Genomic DNA, 16,504 nt, shown 5'->3' on the forward strand with positions numbered 1-16,504 from the left:
ACAGTCTTCTCTGTTCAACCCGTCCTGCTCCTTTCACCCAGCCTGCCTAGTTACATGTGTGCGTTCACATGTCTTCGTTCTTTACTGACTTGATCACCTGGGTCTTTTCCCTCAACATTACTTCTGCCCTGGTACCTGTTTATACCACCTTTTTCTTTTTAAAATTATGAAATACTGTAAACATACAAAAAAGGTATATAGTACAATATAGTAGTAGCTACCTCTACACATCACACAACTTTCACTATAACATTTTGCTGGGTCGCTTTAGATGTTTTTTCTTTAAGAAATAAAATCTACATTAAAAAAATAAAGAGAAATGAATTTTTTTAAAAAGAAACAAAATCTTACAAATACAGTGAACCCTACTCTGACCTCATTCCTCTTCTCAGAAATGACTGATATCCTGAATTTTTCCATAAAGGTTTTAAAGTATTGTTTTGTGGGCTTTAAAACTTTATGTAACTGTTATAGCACTGTGAGTATCCCTTCAACCTACTCCTTCTACTCTACATATTTAAAAAAAATTATCCATGCTGATACAAGTTGCTCTGGTTTCTCACTGTAATTGCTGAGTGATATTCACAGAGTGAACACATCACTATTCATTGTTTATCCTATGATGAACAGGTAGGTTGTTTCTAATTTTTTTTCCTCTGTAAACAAGCTCCCAAACTTATTTTTGCTCATGTCTCTTTAGATACCTGAGCAAGACTGTCTAAAAGATGGAATTGCTCAGCTATAAGCTATTCCATCCTTATGGAAAAATTACTCTCCAAGTGGTTTTTGCCAGTCTCTGTGGAACTGAAATCTTATCTTAGGGAAATTGTATTTAACTACAAGTGGAATTGAGTGTATGGTCATATTTTAATTGACTATTTACTCTGAGAATTGTCCACTTTAAACACTGAATTTCTGTTTTACTTGTTTTTATGAACCTTTTACATATTCTGAACACTAATCTTGTGCAGCTGCATGTCAAATTATCTTATTTGAAGTAGTTTGTACCGTCATTTTGTTACTAGAATGCTTTGATGTGAACTTTCCGAGTGGCTCAGCGGTAAAGAATTCATCTGCTCTGCAGGAGACACAGGAGATGTGGATTCAGTCCCTGGCTCAGGAAGATTCCCTGGAGGAGAGCATGGCAACCCACTCCAATATTCTTACCTGGAGAATCCCATGGACAGAGGAGGCTGGTGGGCTATAGTCCACAGGATTGCAAAGAGTCAGACACGACTGAAGGGACTTAGCACATGCTTTGATGTACAGAGGTTTTTGGTCTCTTTTTTTTTTAACTTTGTATCATTTTGCTCAATAAATATTTTTAATTTTATTTTTAAATTTATTGGAACATAGTTAAATCACAATGTTGTGTTAGTTTTACGTGTTTCAGCAAAGTGATTCGGTTGTATAGAGGTTTTAAAATTCAATCTTTCCTTATGACTTCTTGGTTAAAAAGTCCTTCTTTACCCAAAAGTCATGAATATATTTTTCCATATTTTAGTGTAAAAGCTTTAACGTTTTCCTTTTCACATTTAAGCATTTAATCCACCTGAAATTTGTTTTTGTATATGCTGTTTAATCAGGATCTAGGCTTTTTTTCCCCCTCTTAAGGATCACTGCTTATTCCAATACTATTTACATGCTAGTTGATAATTTCCCCATGATTTTCAGTGCTGTCTTTGAAAATATCCAGTTTTTATATTTATGGTTCTGTTTCGGACTTTCTGTGATGGCTCATGGATATACTTGGCTGTCCTTGTCCTAAGCGCTATTAATCACTACAGCTTAATGCTCAGATGTGTTCTTCAGAATGCTGTGGCTGCTTCTGGCCCTTTGCTTTTCCTATAAATTTCAGAATTAGCTTGTCAAGATGCAGAGAACAGTCTTGGTATTTTGATTGGGTTTGCACTAACTTTCCTAGATTGATTTTGGGAGACTTGCTGTCTTGAAGATGTGAGGACTCCCCACCTATGAATATCATCAATCTGTTTCCATTTATTTAATCCTTCAATTGTGTTTTGTATCCTTTGGTATTGTTTTATAGCCTTTTCCACAGAAATATCGCGCATAAATGATAGATTTAGTCCTTGGTATGCGTGTGTGCTCAGTTGTGTCTGACTGTGCGACCCCATGGACTGTAGTCCGCCAGGTTCCTCTGTCCATGGGATTTCCCAGGCAAGAATACTGGAGTGGTTACCATTTCCTACTCCAGAGGATCTTCCTGGCCCAGGGATTGAACTTGCATCTCTTGCATTGGCAGGCGGATTCTTACTGCTGTGCCACCTGGGAAGCCCAATTCTTGTTATAGGTAGTATTTATTTTTTTGTGAAAAACATGCTGTTAAAAATTGCTCTGGCTGCTTGTTTGTTACTGGTGCATAGAAAAGTCATTGATTCAGGCCTGTTGATCTTGCTGAACTCTAACAGTCTGTAAGGACTCTTGGCTTGTCTGTTGACATATCATCTGGTTGTGACAGTTTTGTTATTCATTTGTAGCCTATTACTTTTTCTTGTTTTACAATGTCTTCCAGTACAATGTAGGATAGAATCAGTAATAATAGACATCCTTTACTTTAAAGAGGATAGACCTAACATTTACCATCAGATAGGATGTTTGATATAAGAATTTGGTTGATCTCCATTCTCAGATTAAGGATATTTCTATTCTTATTTTTCTATGACTTAAAAAACTTATGAATGGGTTTTCATTTATATCAATGCATATTCTGCAACTATTGGAAGCCTCATAACTTTTTTTGCTTTGTTAATTAGGTAGAGTACATTAATAAAATTTTAATATTAAGCCATATTTGTATCCCTAGAATAAACATAGTTCAGCCAAGAGGAATTTTTAATATACTCATGTATTAAGAAGCATTTCATTTAGGACTTTTGCATTTATATTCATAAATGGTATTAGCCCATAATTTCCCTTTTTCATGCTCTCCTTAGTTTGTTTTAGTATAATGGTCATATTGTTTGTTAAATGAACTGTAGAATTTGTCTTTTCTATGCTCTGAAATATAAGACTGAGATTGTCTATTCTTTGAGGATCTGCTAGAACTTTGCTGGTGAAACTCTTCAGGTTTGGTGTTTGTGGGTGTGTGTGTGTGTGTGTGTGTGTGTGTGTGTGTTTAAGAGGGGTAGATTTTTCAAACATTGAAATGCTTTCTTTAATGGTTGTTAAGTTTATTTAGGGTTAGGAAAAATGCTCCTTATGTCAGTTTTGGTAAATAAAAATTTTCTAAAAGTGTCATTTTCAAATATATTGGCATAAAGTTGTGTATTTTATGATTTTTAGATATCTACTTTCTTTATAGTTCTATCACTTTTTCATTCCTGGTGTATTTTTTACTTTTCTTCTTTTTCCTGATGAATCTTGCCAGATTCTGTTTATCACTCATTTTGTCTAGGAATATTATTGAATTCATTGTTTTAACTGTTGCTGAGTTAATTATTGAGATATAGTCCATATTTAGTAAACTGCATAGGTATAAAGTGTATAATTTGATGAGTTTGACACATGTATATAACCATGAAACCATTACCACCATCAAAATGATCACTTCCAAAGTTTCCTCATGTCATTTAGTGACTCTCCCTCCCTCCCTTTCCCTTTTCCAATGCCTCATCTTCAGGTGACCACTGATCTACCTTCCATCACTGAAAACTGGTTTGCATTTTCCAAGAATTTTATATAAACGAAAGGATGGAGCATTTATTCTTTTATGTCTGGATTCTTTCACGCAGCACAGTTATCTTAAGGCTCATCCATGTTGTTGCATGTGAGAGTATTCAGTCCTTTTTAAGACTGAGTAGTACTCCATTGCGTATATACACCGGCAATTTGTTTATCCGTTCACCTATTAATAGACATTTGGATTGTTTCCAGTTTTTGGTTCTTACAAATAAAACTGCTCTGAACTTTTGTGTAAAAGTCTTTGTATGGACTTTTACTTTTACTCTTCTTTGGCAAATATCTAGGCGTGGAATAATTGAATCCTTTGGTGGGTATGTGCTGAAAAATATTTTGGCATGTTGTTCTTAAGGGGACAATTGAATTACCCAAGTTACCAGCACAAGAAATAGAAGTCCCCTGTGTTTTTCCCTTGTACTTTTGTGGTTTCTTTTCTTTTTTTTCTATTTAAGTGTCTGGTTCCACTGAAATTATTTTGGTATAAGAAGTGAGTTATCTAATTAATTTTTCTCCAGATGGTAAGTTAATTATCCCAACACACACATTTGACAGCAATGTAAATAGATTGAAGCTAGAATCATACTCTTAAATCTCATCACAATATTGGCTAAAGATTTGGAAATCTTGTTAACCCAAACTAACAGGAACAGGGGCTTGTGGGTTGCTTGGAAAGTCAACAGGCAAGTGAACCACTCCCAAATGAAACATTAATTATGGTTATTTTGAGGATATTTTTTGCTGTATTTAATAGAACAACAGAAAACAAAAGACATTTTAACCTCAAATATTTACCTCAGACAATAACTTCTTGTAGTCTATAATTTTTCTTCAGTAACAATTATGTAGTTAAAGAAAACAAGGTCATTATTTTGAATTTTTATCATGTTAGTTAAATGTGAAATGAGGATAAAAAATGAAATAGTCAAGTTGACCAAAGTAAAAAGATAGAAAACACAGAGTTTCTGCAATTTTCTCACATGATTCATAGTCTAGAAATGAACATTTCTCCTTATTTTGATGTTCTGATGATTTCTTAAGATAAATCATCCATGTAGGGGCAAAACTGATATTTCTCCACTGAAAAAAGAAGCTATGATTGCTAGTTCTTTTAGATAGCCATTCTTTCCCAAAATACATGTGGTGTAACTTTTTGATTACCATATTAATAAAGATAATGCTCAAATATTTTAGATCTCAAACTTATTGTAATTACTATAGAGGAGAGATAATAAATCTTGCTCAAAAACTGGATTGCACCTGGGATTTGAAATATTCAATATTTTGATAGAAAATGACTTTAGTATAATGCATGATTTGTGCAAAATATAAATTTGTTTTTAAGAAGATTACCTGAACTTGTTTCAATAACTACAAACTATTACATTCCTTTTCCTCTTTCTTTTGTTTCTGTTACAGACATCTCTAAACTTTGTGCTATTTTAATCCAAAAGTACTTCAATTTGTTTATTCAATTAATATGTTTCTCATTTATTCGACAGTTGTTTGTTGGCATTATGTAGGCACTATCCTGGATGTTGAGATACAATGTGGAATAAAGATGGACAAGGTTCCTGATCTTATGGAGTTTATGTTTCAGCAGGACAAACAGACAATAGACACATGAAGACCCAAATAAGAAGAAAAGCGAAAGTGAAAGTCTCTCAGTCGTGTCCAACTCTTTGTAACCCCATGGACTATACAGACAGTCCATGGAATTCTCCAGGCCAGAATACTGGAGTGGGTAGCCTTTCTCTTCTCCAGGGGACCTTCCCAACCCAGGGATCGAACCCAGGTCTTCCGCATTAATCGTAGGCAATAATGATGCAGAAGCTGAAGCTCCAATACTTTGGCCATGTGATACGGAGAATCTACTCATTGGAAAAGACCATGATGCTAGGAAATTTTAAGGACAGGAGGAGAAGGAGTTAAGAGAATATGAGATGGTTGAATGGCATCAATGACTCATTGGACATGAGTTTGAGCAAACTCTGGGAGATTAGTGAAGGACGGGGAAGGAGCTTCATCTGCAGTCCATGGGATTGCAAAGAGCTGGACATGACTTAGGACTGAACAACAAGGCAATAATAGAGACTGGGAAGAAAATTACCCGTGTGACATGAGGGAGAATTATGGAGGTGGGCAGCATATAACGGTGTAGCCCCTAATATGTACTGAGCATCCATGCCAGGCCCTCTGGACTTTGTGAATCCAAAATCGTGCCTGAGATCTGGGCTTTGGAGAAGAGCAGACAGAATTATGTCCTCATAATTCATAATTATTTTCCACCCAGAGGCAGATTTATGAGTCACGAGCTAATGCTGGTTCAACCTTGGAGCGCCTCGCTATTACAGCCCCTGTGAGTGAAGGGAGTTGCAGAATGTTCTAGATGGTGAGGGGAAGCCAGGTAGCAACCAGGAAGCATTTTCTTTGTAAGCATTTCAGGGAAACTGTCCAAAGCCGTCTCAGGAGACTTCCATACCTAGAATTCAACAACTAATTGTGATTTCTTTTTTCAGTTTGAATATTCGCTTTCATACCTAATTCTGTATTTGTATATTTGAATTCTTTTTCTATGAGAGACCCTCCCTATTCCAACTTGTATAAGCTTCAAGCCTTGCAAAACTTGGCTTTGTTCCTGTCTTGGCCTTTGTCTATCTGTATGACTCTGAGTAAGCGATTTAAATCCACAGTTTCCTCATTTCTAAAATGGGCATAATACCTCAATCATCAGGTTGTGTGAAGATTAAGTGAAATTAAATAGTATTTCAAATGTTATCCTCAGCACCTGGCACATAGTAAGTACTGAATATGTTATAGCTCTTATTATTATCACTAACCCTAAAAGGACTTATAATTCTGGTAGAGAAAATCAACAAATGTAGATCCATAGGACACTTGGATACAGAACAGTATAGAGGTTGAGGATGTAGGATCTGGAGACAGATAAACCTATTCAAATTCTAGTTTTGTAACTTATTTGCTATGTGATCTTAAGCCAGTTACTTAATTTCTCTGAGCCTCACATTCCTCATTTGTAAAGCAGGGTAATATTGGCTACTTAAAAGCTTTGTTTCAGTAATACAGTGCTCACTGCCTGGAAAATCTTAAATAACACTTAGATATTTAAACTAGAGAAATTCTCAAATATAAACACAAGGAGACCTACCTAAGAATGCCCGTTATTTCTTTGTTTGCAATAGAGAAAAACAGAACAACTCAATTTTTAAAACAAGTTGTAAAAAATAAATAAATAAAACACATTGTTTTGATCATAAAATGGAATGTATAATAATTAAAATGAACTAGATCTATGGATTTAATATTAATAAATCTAAAAGCATAACACTGACCAAGAAAAAGCAAATTTCAGAATATTATGTACACTGATGCATGCACGCTCACTTGTGTCCGACTTTTTGCAACCCCGTGGACTGTAGCCCTTCAGGCTTCTCTGTCTATGGGATTTTCCAGGCAAGAGTACTGGAGTGGGTTGCCATTTCCCTCTCCAGGGGATCTTCCTGACCCAGGGATCCAACCCACATGTCCTGCATTGCAGGCAGATTCTTTACCTCTGAGCCATCTGGGAAGCCCATGTGCACAGATAACACTCGCTAAAAAGAATCCACATAAAATAATATTGTTTATGAACACATATGTTCTGATTATCTATTGCTTCATAACAAACCACCCTAAAACTTTGTAAGTCAATCAGCATTTTATTTGGCTACAATTCTGCAGCCTGGGCTTGGCTCAGCTGGGCAGTTCTGCTGGTCAGTAGTCACTTGGTGGACCTGGGTCAGCAGGGGCTCAGGCGAGCCGGGCTTTCTCTCTCCTTGTTGTTTTGGGGCTCCTTCTCCATGTGGCCTCTACACGTGGCCTCTACACGTGGCCTCTACACGTGGCCTCTACACGTGGCCTCTACACGTGGCCTCTACACGTGGTCCTCACATAGGCCAGGTTTCCTACATGGTAGGTCAGGGCTTCCAAGACTGCCAAAGTAGAAACATCCGGACCTTCTTACAGCTTAGACTTGGACCTGGGCCAGAACCACTTCTACCATTCACAGCCAACTTGGACTCAAGGGAGGGGTCTACGGAATGATGTGAATTCTGGAAGGAGCTTTTCAATAGAGGAAACTAACGTAACAGAGATTCATAGTGTGTGTGTGTAAAATGAACATAAGCAACATGGTCAGGATCACTTCAGTCCAGTCGCTCAGTCGTGTCCAACTCCTTGCAACCCTGTGGACTGCAGCACACCAGGCCTCGCTGTCCATCACCAACTCCCGGAGTTTACTCAAACTCCTGTCCATTGAGTCGGTGATGCCATCCAACCATCTCATCCTCTGTCAGGATACACACATTCAAAATACTAGTTGCCAATGGCTAGAGAGGGAGAGTAATGGGACTAGGGAAAAAGAATTTCTAACATAGAAATTTCTAATTTCTGTAACATTATTTTCTCTAAAAACTTGATCTGAGATAAACACAAGTATTATAACATCGTCCTTTATACTTTTCTGTTTGAAATTAAAAGTTCAATGAACAGTAGCTATTATTAATAAGTAGGGAGGGTTAGGTTAATAAGCCAATAATCTGACATATGTTGTTTCTAGGAACATGGTGTTTCCTTTCTACCAGGTTCTTCTTGGCATGGGGGCACATCTCCTCTGATTAGCACAGAAACTGGCAGCCTCAAGGTAAAAAGTTCTAACATGCTGATTGAATGTAGCTTCATAAATACTTAGTATGATATTGACTATTGAGTTTGGTGGTGTGGTGGAAGCAAATATGCTTGAAATTATGAAACACACAACATTTTCTTGCATCATTGGAGAAGAGCAGAAAGTAGCATAAATTGACTGAAAGTAGTCCCTCTGTTGTGTCTGACTCTGGGTGACCCCATGGACTGTAGCCGGCCAGGCTCCTCTGTCCATGGGATTCTCCAGGCAAGAATACTGGAGTGGGTTGCCGTGCCCTCCTCCAGGGGATCATCTCAACCCAGGGATTGAACCAGTGACCCTTACACCTCCTGCATTGGCAGGCAGGTTCTTTACCACTGGTGCCGCCTGGGAAGCCCCTAAATTGACTGAGGCTGTTGCAAATATGGGCAGAAGAGGGAGATCAGTATAGTCTTCAAATATCAGCAGAAGATCTAGGAGAATGTGTGACGTGAATGAGACCTTGATGGTAGGGTGGATTTGGACAGCTGAATCAGAGGGCCCAGGATTCAAGGTGTCAGAGGGGAAGGGAAATGTCCTGGAAGAATGAAATTCAAGTATCAGAGGTTGGGTGGGGGAAAATATGGAGGACCTAAAAGGAGACTTAACGAAGAGTTGATATTTGGTTATTATTGTTTTAACAATAACTAAAAATTCACAATTTCATTTAAATGAAAAATTTAATTTACGTTGAAAAATAATTTAACATTTTATCTCTGTTACTAGTTCACTTTATAGTCCAGCTGGCTAAGCTTTTAGCCCTCAGGTCACAAAGAAAAAGCAACTCCTCCACGTTGGCACCAAACCCTTGGGTCACAAGTTTGAGAAGTGACTTAGTCAGTGATGACTTGTCCAAACAATTGAGAACGGGGCTTACTCATTAGTGGCCTTGTGTTAATAATGGGTATTCAGCTCATAGAAAAGGAATACTTCCCAGATGACGAGCGTGTCCAGAGACTGGCTTTAATGGGCCTTGGGTGTGGGAGCAAGAACTGCCCACGGGAGAGGGGGTGTGCACCACTCCCTTGGCAGATGTAGACAATTGAGCCTGCACCTCAGTTTGTCCCTAGATGGCTGGACAGGGGACCAAGAGGCTTCAGTAATGAAGTGAAGATTTTATAAAAATGTATTTAACAAAACACATTTCTCTAAGGAGATCTCATGTAACTGCTCTGTTCAGGCAATTTGAGTTGATAACTTACAGCCCAGTGCAATCCTGGGGCATCCTTCGGACCCCTGTTCATGACTTAACGCCTCTTTAAGGAATAGACAAGCCATCTGCAGCCAACATGGATGAATCCAGAGAATATTATGCTTAGTGAAATAAGTGAGACATTGACAAATACTGTTGGATACCATTTATATGTGGAGTCTGAAAAATAGTACAAACAAAACAGAAGCAGACTCACAGATATAGAAAATACACTAGTGGTTCCCAGAGGGGAGAGGGAAGGAGCAGGGACAACATAGGGCTATGGGACTAAGAGATACCACCTACTGTGGGTAAAATAGATGAGCAACAAGGGTAATATTGTACAGCACAGGGAATTATAGCCATTATCTCTTAATGCCTTTCAGTGGAGTATAATCTTTAAAAATACTAAATCAGTGTGTTGTACACCTGAAACTAATATAATATTGTAACTCAAGTATACTTAAAAAAAAAACCATGGACAAGCGAAGGACAGAACATAATTATAAACGACCTCAGGAGCCAAGAGCCAAGGACCATATGCAGGTCAGAGTCAAGGAGAGGCCAGGCAAAGAGCAGTGGAACAGACACCTGCCCAGGGCCTCGTGTTCCTGGGAAGAAAGTCGGACTCTGCTGACTCAGATGGGACCTCGTGTTGGTGTATTGTTTTACGCTGGCTGACAAAACTCAAAGTTTTCACAAGTATTCTTCCACTTTGGCTGGCTTCCCTGGTGGCTCAGATGGTAAAGTGTCTGCCTGCAATGCAGGAGACCTGGGTTTGATCCCTGGGTCGGGAAGATCCCCTGGAGAAGGAAGCCTGGTAGGCTACAGTCCATGGGATTGCAAAGAGTAGTAGAAATGTTAGTACAGTGCATGAGCTGATGAAGTTAATCTCTTCAGATTTAAACAACTTCAATCTCATGGTCCTCTCATTTCCTCTCCTTTTGCCTCGTAAGTGTAATAAAAGCATTGGACCTTCTAAAGCTCCATATGTAGCTTTTATGGGACTAATTCTGATCATAGATCTGAAGTAGTCAGGAGACAGGTCTGTAGGTTTGTTTCTCCACATTCTGGTACCGTGAGCTAATGGGAACAAGGTTTAGGGGGTCTTAGTGTGCTAATGGGCTTCCTACGTGGCTCAGTGGGTCAATAAACTGCCTTCAGTGCATGTTCTGCAGTGCAGGAGATGCCGGAGATAGGGGTTCGATTCCTGGGTTGGGAAGATCCCCTGCAGGAGTGCACTCCTCACTCCAGCATTCTTGCCTGGAGAATCCTATGGACAGAGGAGCCTGGTGGGCTACAGCCCATGGGGATCGCAAAGAGTCAGACACGACTAAAGAGACTGAGGAGCACTCACTGATCTAAAGAAAGAATTTTTAAAAAAAATTTTAAATATTATCTTAATCTAATCACAGGGAAGGAAATGATCTATAATTTTCAGAATTTATTCTATATCTCCAGTACTGGGCTTTCTGAGTATTTCATCAAACCAGTACATAAGTTCTCAGGAACAGTACGTGACGGAGTTGGGGGCTGTTGGGAGGTGGTGCAGGATTGAGAAGTCAGTGAAAGAGAAGAAATTCTTTTTAAATTTTATTTTATTGTGTATCTATGTGTGCAGGCACAAGGGACGCCAAATTATAGAAGAAATGGTCTCACTCCTTAAGTCAGTAACTTAGATCTCTCTGTTTGGAAGAAAGAGCCAGATAACCCCAACCATGCAAATCTAAGCTTAATCCATGTGAGAGGGAACCGTGGGTGGAAACAGAAAAGCTATTCCCTCTGATCAGTTAGTGTTAGTTGAACACCCATTCTGGGCCAGGCTCTTTTATACGTATTATATCATTGAATATTCTCAAGAATTCTGGAAGACAGGCATTGTTATCACTCTCTTACTGAGGAGAAAAATGGAAACTCTGATAGATGGAGCGGTTCGTTCAAGGTTCACAGCTGGTAAGTGGTATAGCTAGGATTTCACCCTGGTATTAACAGTTACCGTTTATTGAGTGTTTCAGGCAGTGATAAGCATTTAATTTATATTAACTCATCCAATTTCCAGTAAATTAAACAACCCTCTTCATCACTGTTATTTTTCCCAGTTTACAGATAAGGAATTTGGGACTTGAGTTGCTCGTGGTGTACAGGTACCACGTGGCAGGTACCAAGGCATTTGACCCCTTTTTTCTGACTGTGCTTCCCTTGGCACTGAGACAAGTTGTCAGGGGAAGGGAGAGGCAGACCAAGATGCCAAGGAGCAGCCTGTGACATGAAGTGAAAGATCCCAGTGGCCTAAATTGCTTGCTTATGGGCTTTTGTATAGCCATAACAATACAGATATATATTAGTAGTATTAGTAGGGTATGCTTTAGCTGGGCTTACCAGCTTACCAGTAAGCTGGGCTTATTGGCGCTAGTGGTAAAGAACCTACCTGCAATGCAGGAGACATAAGAGACATGAGTTCGATCCCTGGGTTGGGAAGATTCCCTGGAGGAGGGCATGGCAACCCACTCCAGTATTCTTGCTTGGAGAATCCCATGGACGGAGGAGCCTGGCGGGCTACGGTCCATAGGGTTGCAAAGAGTTGGACATGACTGAAGTGACTTAGCACGCACACATGCTTTAGCTATGGGGGCTTCCCAGGTGGCGCTAGTTGTAAAGAACCTACCCGCCAATGCCAATGCAGGAGATGTAAGAGACACAGGTTCAATCCCTGGGTTGGGAAGATCCCCTTCAGAAGGGAACGACTATGCATGCTTTAGCTAAATATTCAGTAAATTTGCTTTTAGTCTTATCCATAGATCATGAGTATTACATCTTCCCTGGAAACTTCCAGGTATAAAGACCCAATTTAAGAACAATGGCAAGAGACTTGATTGTGTCTGGCATAAATCCTACTGACCATCTCAGCCCTGGCACCATCATTGCAGGTGCCCTAGCTGACAGAGACCCCCGGACTGGACCTTCTCTTTCTCCTTAGATGGATGGTGTTAATAGAGCTTTCTCCCAACCTGTTCTTACAAACGGGCCATCCCCGTCCGTCCTCCTTATCCTCCCTATGGTCTCCTGAGTCGTCTCCCCGAAGGTCTTAGTGCTCTGCTTTATTTCAGGAGCTGCAGGCAGCCACATAGCTAAATAATGGTTTTATTCTTCCCTGATCTCATAAATGTAGAATTGTGACTCAGTTACATTCTCCAGAGAGCCGAAGTTATACTCCAGTCTGTCCAGGCAAGGAGTTAGACACACAAACAGTGTGAGTTGCTAAGCAACATACTATACACTTTATTAGCTGCAGCAATGATGACCGCTCGCAGTGCCGTGATCTGTGGGGATTCCAGCTCGAGTCCTGAGGACACAGGTACAGTGAGGTATGGAAAGGTCATATGTGGTCTCATTTGGTTGAATCCCTTATTTTCCTTTCTCCTTCCCAAGTCCCTTTGGATTGACTTCATACTTTGTAATCAGAAGTAGAATAAGACATGTCAGAGTGGGAGGGGAGGCGCACAAACTGTTTAGTTCTGTGTATGTCGATTAGCTGAGATATCAACATATCTGGGCCATACTCTGTGTGTGTGTGTGTGTGTGTGTGTGTGTGTGCATGAGTATATATGCATGTGAAATACTTCAACCTTACAAACACTCACAGCTAACGGGTCCTACCTAGTGGTTCTTAAGGCTTCCGCTTAAACATGACTTTTCACCCAAAGCTACCCACGACTGGGTTAGGTATCTCCTGACATGGATGGATATCGGTTGCTGTTGTTTTTGGTTATTAACATCTAAAACCCCTCCTGAATTTGGAGAAGAATTCCCTTATGTGTAGTATTTGTGAGACCTCTTCCCACTGAGGAGTCTGACTGGCGGGAGATTTCTCTCCCACTTGCGGGCAGTCCAAGTATTATCCTATCAGATTCTGCTTTCTGAAAATTTCAACCATGAGTAAATATTAGATCTGGACATGAGAGATAGCCAGAATTCCTTTCCTGTTTCCAATGGCAGGGGCAGCTGCCTCCTGGGGGGATTGTTCCTCCCATTTGGCATTTGAAACCTTCTGGAGTCCTTCTCAATTTCTGAGCTTGCTGCTCTACCTCTTCTAGACTCTATAAGTAATATCATAGCACCCCCCCCATCCCTTAGCCTTCCAGGAAATCTTTTTGCCTAAATCATCCAGAATTAGTTTCCAAGCTTGACCCAGGAGCCTTGAATGAATCACACTCCCTTAAACTCACAGAATATATTAGTTTCTTATGGTTGTCCTAACAAATTAGCACAAAGTTTATGAAGGGGACCAACAGAAATTGTTTCCTCACAGTTCCCAAAGTCCAAAGTCCAAAACTGGTGTCAGTGGGCCCAAATCAGGGGGTTGGCAGGGCCATGCTCCCTCCGTAGCCTTAAGGGAGAGTCTGCTTCTTCCAAGACTTCTTGGAAGAATCCAGCTTCTGCTGATTCCTTGGCTTGTGGTTTGTGGTTGCATCACTCCATCCTCCGTCTCTGTGATCAATTGTCTTCTCTTCTGTGTGGGTCAAATATTCCTCTGTCCCACTTTGATAAGGATACATGTAATTGAAATTATAGCCTACCCACCAGGTAGCGCTAGTGGTAAAGGACCCTCCTGCCAATGCAGGAGACCTAAGAGCTGTGGGTTGGATCCTTGGGTCCAGAAGTTCCCCTGGAGGAGGAAATGGCAGCCCGCTCCAGTTTTCTTGCCTAAAGAATTCCGTGGACAGAAGATTCTGGCAGGCTACAGTCCATGGGGTTGCAAAGAGTCAGATGTGGCTGAAGTGACATCATGCAGATAAAATTGTGGCTCAGATGGTAAAGAATCTGCCTGCAATGCAGGAGACCTGGGTTCAATCCCTGGGTTGGGAAGATCCCCTGCTGAAGGGAATGGCAACCCCCTCCAGTATGTTTGCCCGGAGAATCCCAGAGGACAGAGGAGCCTGGCAGCTACAGCCCATGGGTCATAAAGAGTCAGACAGGACTGAGTGACTACACTTTCACTTTCAATATAGAATGATCTCTCCATCTCAAGATCCTTCATCACATCTGCAAAGAGCCTTTTTGCCACGTATGTCAACTCACAGGTTCCAAGACTTGGGTTGTGGACACCTTTGGGCCATTCTCAGCCAATCAGTTTCCTCAGTTTATTCCTCTGGAGTTCTGGTGGTCGGTTTACTTGTCCATCTCCCTTACTAGACTGTGGATGCCTGGAGCTCAGGAGCATTTGTCATGACTTGGCGACTGAACAACAACAATGATCATTATTTCCTCGTGCCAAGCTTCTGATATATATTCAAGATATTTGTTGACTGATTCAATAAACATGTTAAACCCAAGATATGATCATTATTCCATCTACTTTTCAGCACAAGGTTTGAAATATTAAAATTTGGCAAATTTTGTCTCATCATAGGTTTGATATTAGCATTCTCTCTCTGTTTAATCCAGTTAGTTTTGCTTTTAAGCCTCTAACAGTTCTTCTCACTTTAGGACTAAGTCAACAGACATGAAACTTGCATCATCATTCAGCTCCAAGAACAGACATTGCTAATGGATCACAGCTCCTTCTTAAGAGCCCAGACACTGCCTTAGAATCCTTGTTCCAGGCAACTGCTCCCTGTTGAGCAAAGTTGGCCTGCAATACAAAAAGTTTTACGTCATCATATTCAGAGCGTAAACAACCAGTGTCTTCAGTCTGCTTTCACTTTCTCATCATTTCTAGCGTTATCTGTACTTCAACCAGAATGAAGCATACCATATTCATTTTCTAAGTTCATAATGTTCTGCTCCTCTCTCTCCTACCTGGGTGGTAACCCCCATTCCAGTTCCAAAGCAAGTCCCACTTCAAACAAAAGAGATTTTTCTTTAACCTTGACACATATAATCATTTCTTTTTATGCCACGAAATAATTATTTTCTCCAATTATAATTAGCACCTATTTACCCCAGTCAGTTTTATTTACTTACTCCATCAAACTGACATTTAATTGATTCTCTCTCCCCCAAATACAACACGTTGAACCCCTCGCTTCTTTTCTGGGTTTGTCAGAGGAGACTCTCATGACCCGCCAAAAGGTCCTATCAGGGATGCTGATACGGCCCTGGCTGCATCGAGTCTGCTTAGAGGACTGTTCAGGTGTGTGTGGTTCTGACCAACTAGAACCTGAATTCTATTTCTGGGCCAAGTTGGGAGGATCAATGTCTTTACTTTCCCGACCCAGTGGTTTCAATGGTAAAGTGAGTGATGACACTTCCAATACCAACAGTGCAACCACTCATCAACACACTGCTCCCTTGCTCTCAGCACGGAGAACACGGCAGATGCTTCTCACATGTTCCCTGGTGCATCATGAGCCGTGAGCCCACTTGACCTTGGAGAAGCAACGGTGTGCAAATAAATCATCAAGCTCTTGTCTTCCTTCAGTTATGGGTTCTAGTTGTCAGATGTGAAACATTAAACAGCCACAGAAAGATAAAGCCTCTCAAGTGGGACATATCACCTAAACCTGCTTTATGAAACAAGTATGTTTCAAAGATACATCATTGAACATTTTTAAAAATCATCATAAGGGTGCTCTAGTTTGGATGTAGTTATTCTTTTTCCTTTTTAAAAAAATAATTGAAGTATAATTGATTTATAATATGTTAGTTTCAGGTGTACAGCACATTGACTTAGTGATTCAGGTATATATATATATATTTTTTTTTCAGATTCTTTTCCTTTATAGGTTGTTATGAAATATTGAGCATACTTCCTAGTTATTTTCTCTTTGGTAACTGTTGGGGTCTCTGGGACCAATCGGATAGGTTAATATGGCTATTCATAATGACACAGAGATGGCGATAGAGTCAGACTCTGCTGGAAATGGTTTTGCGGCTGGTGATGGGAATCTAGG

General features: G+C 40.1%; 1 long non-coding RNA gene across 2 annotated transcripts in view; it reads left to right on the plus strand.

Moving 5' to 3' along the window:
* Window positions 1-12,890: 12,890 nt before the first annotated feature.
* The window catches only part of LOC133260717 (uncharacterized), a 38,929-nt gene continuing 35,315 nt past the window's right edge, over window positions 12,891-16,504 (plus strand). For both annotated transcript variants that reach the window (XR_009740940.1, XR_009740939.1), the window contains exon 1: window positions 12,891-12,976. This is a non-coding gene — a long non-coding RNA (uncharacterized LOC133260717). The remainder of the gene's footprint in view (window positions 12,977-16,504) is intronic.

This window comes from Bos javanicus, chromosome 14 (genome assembly GCF_032452875.1).
Source record: "Bos javanicus breed banteng chromosome 14, ARS-OSU_banteng_1.0, whole genome shotgun sequence".
Lineage (NCBI taxonomy): Eukaryota > Metazoa > Chordata > Mammalia > Artiodactyla > Bovidae > Bos > Bos javanicus.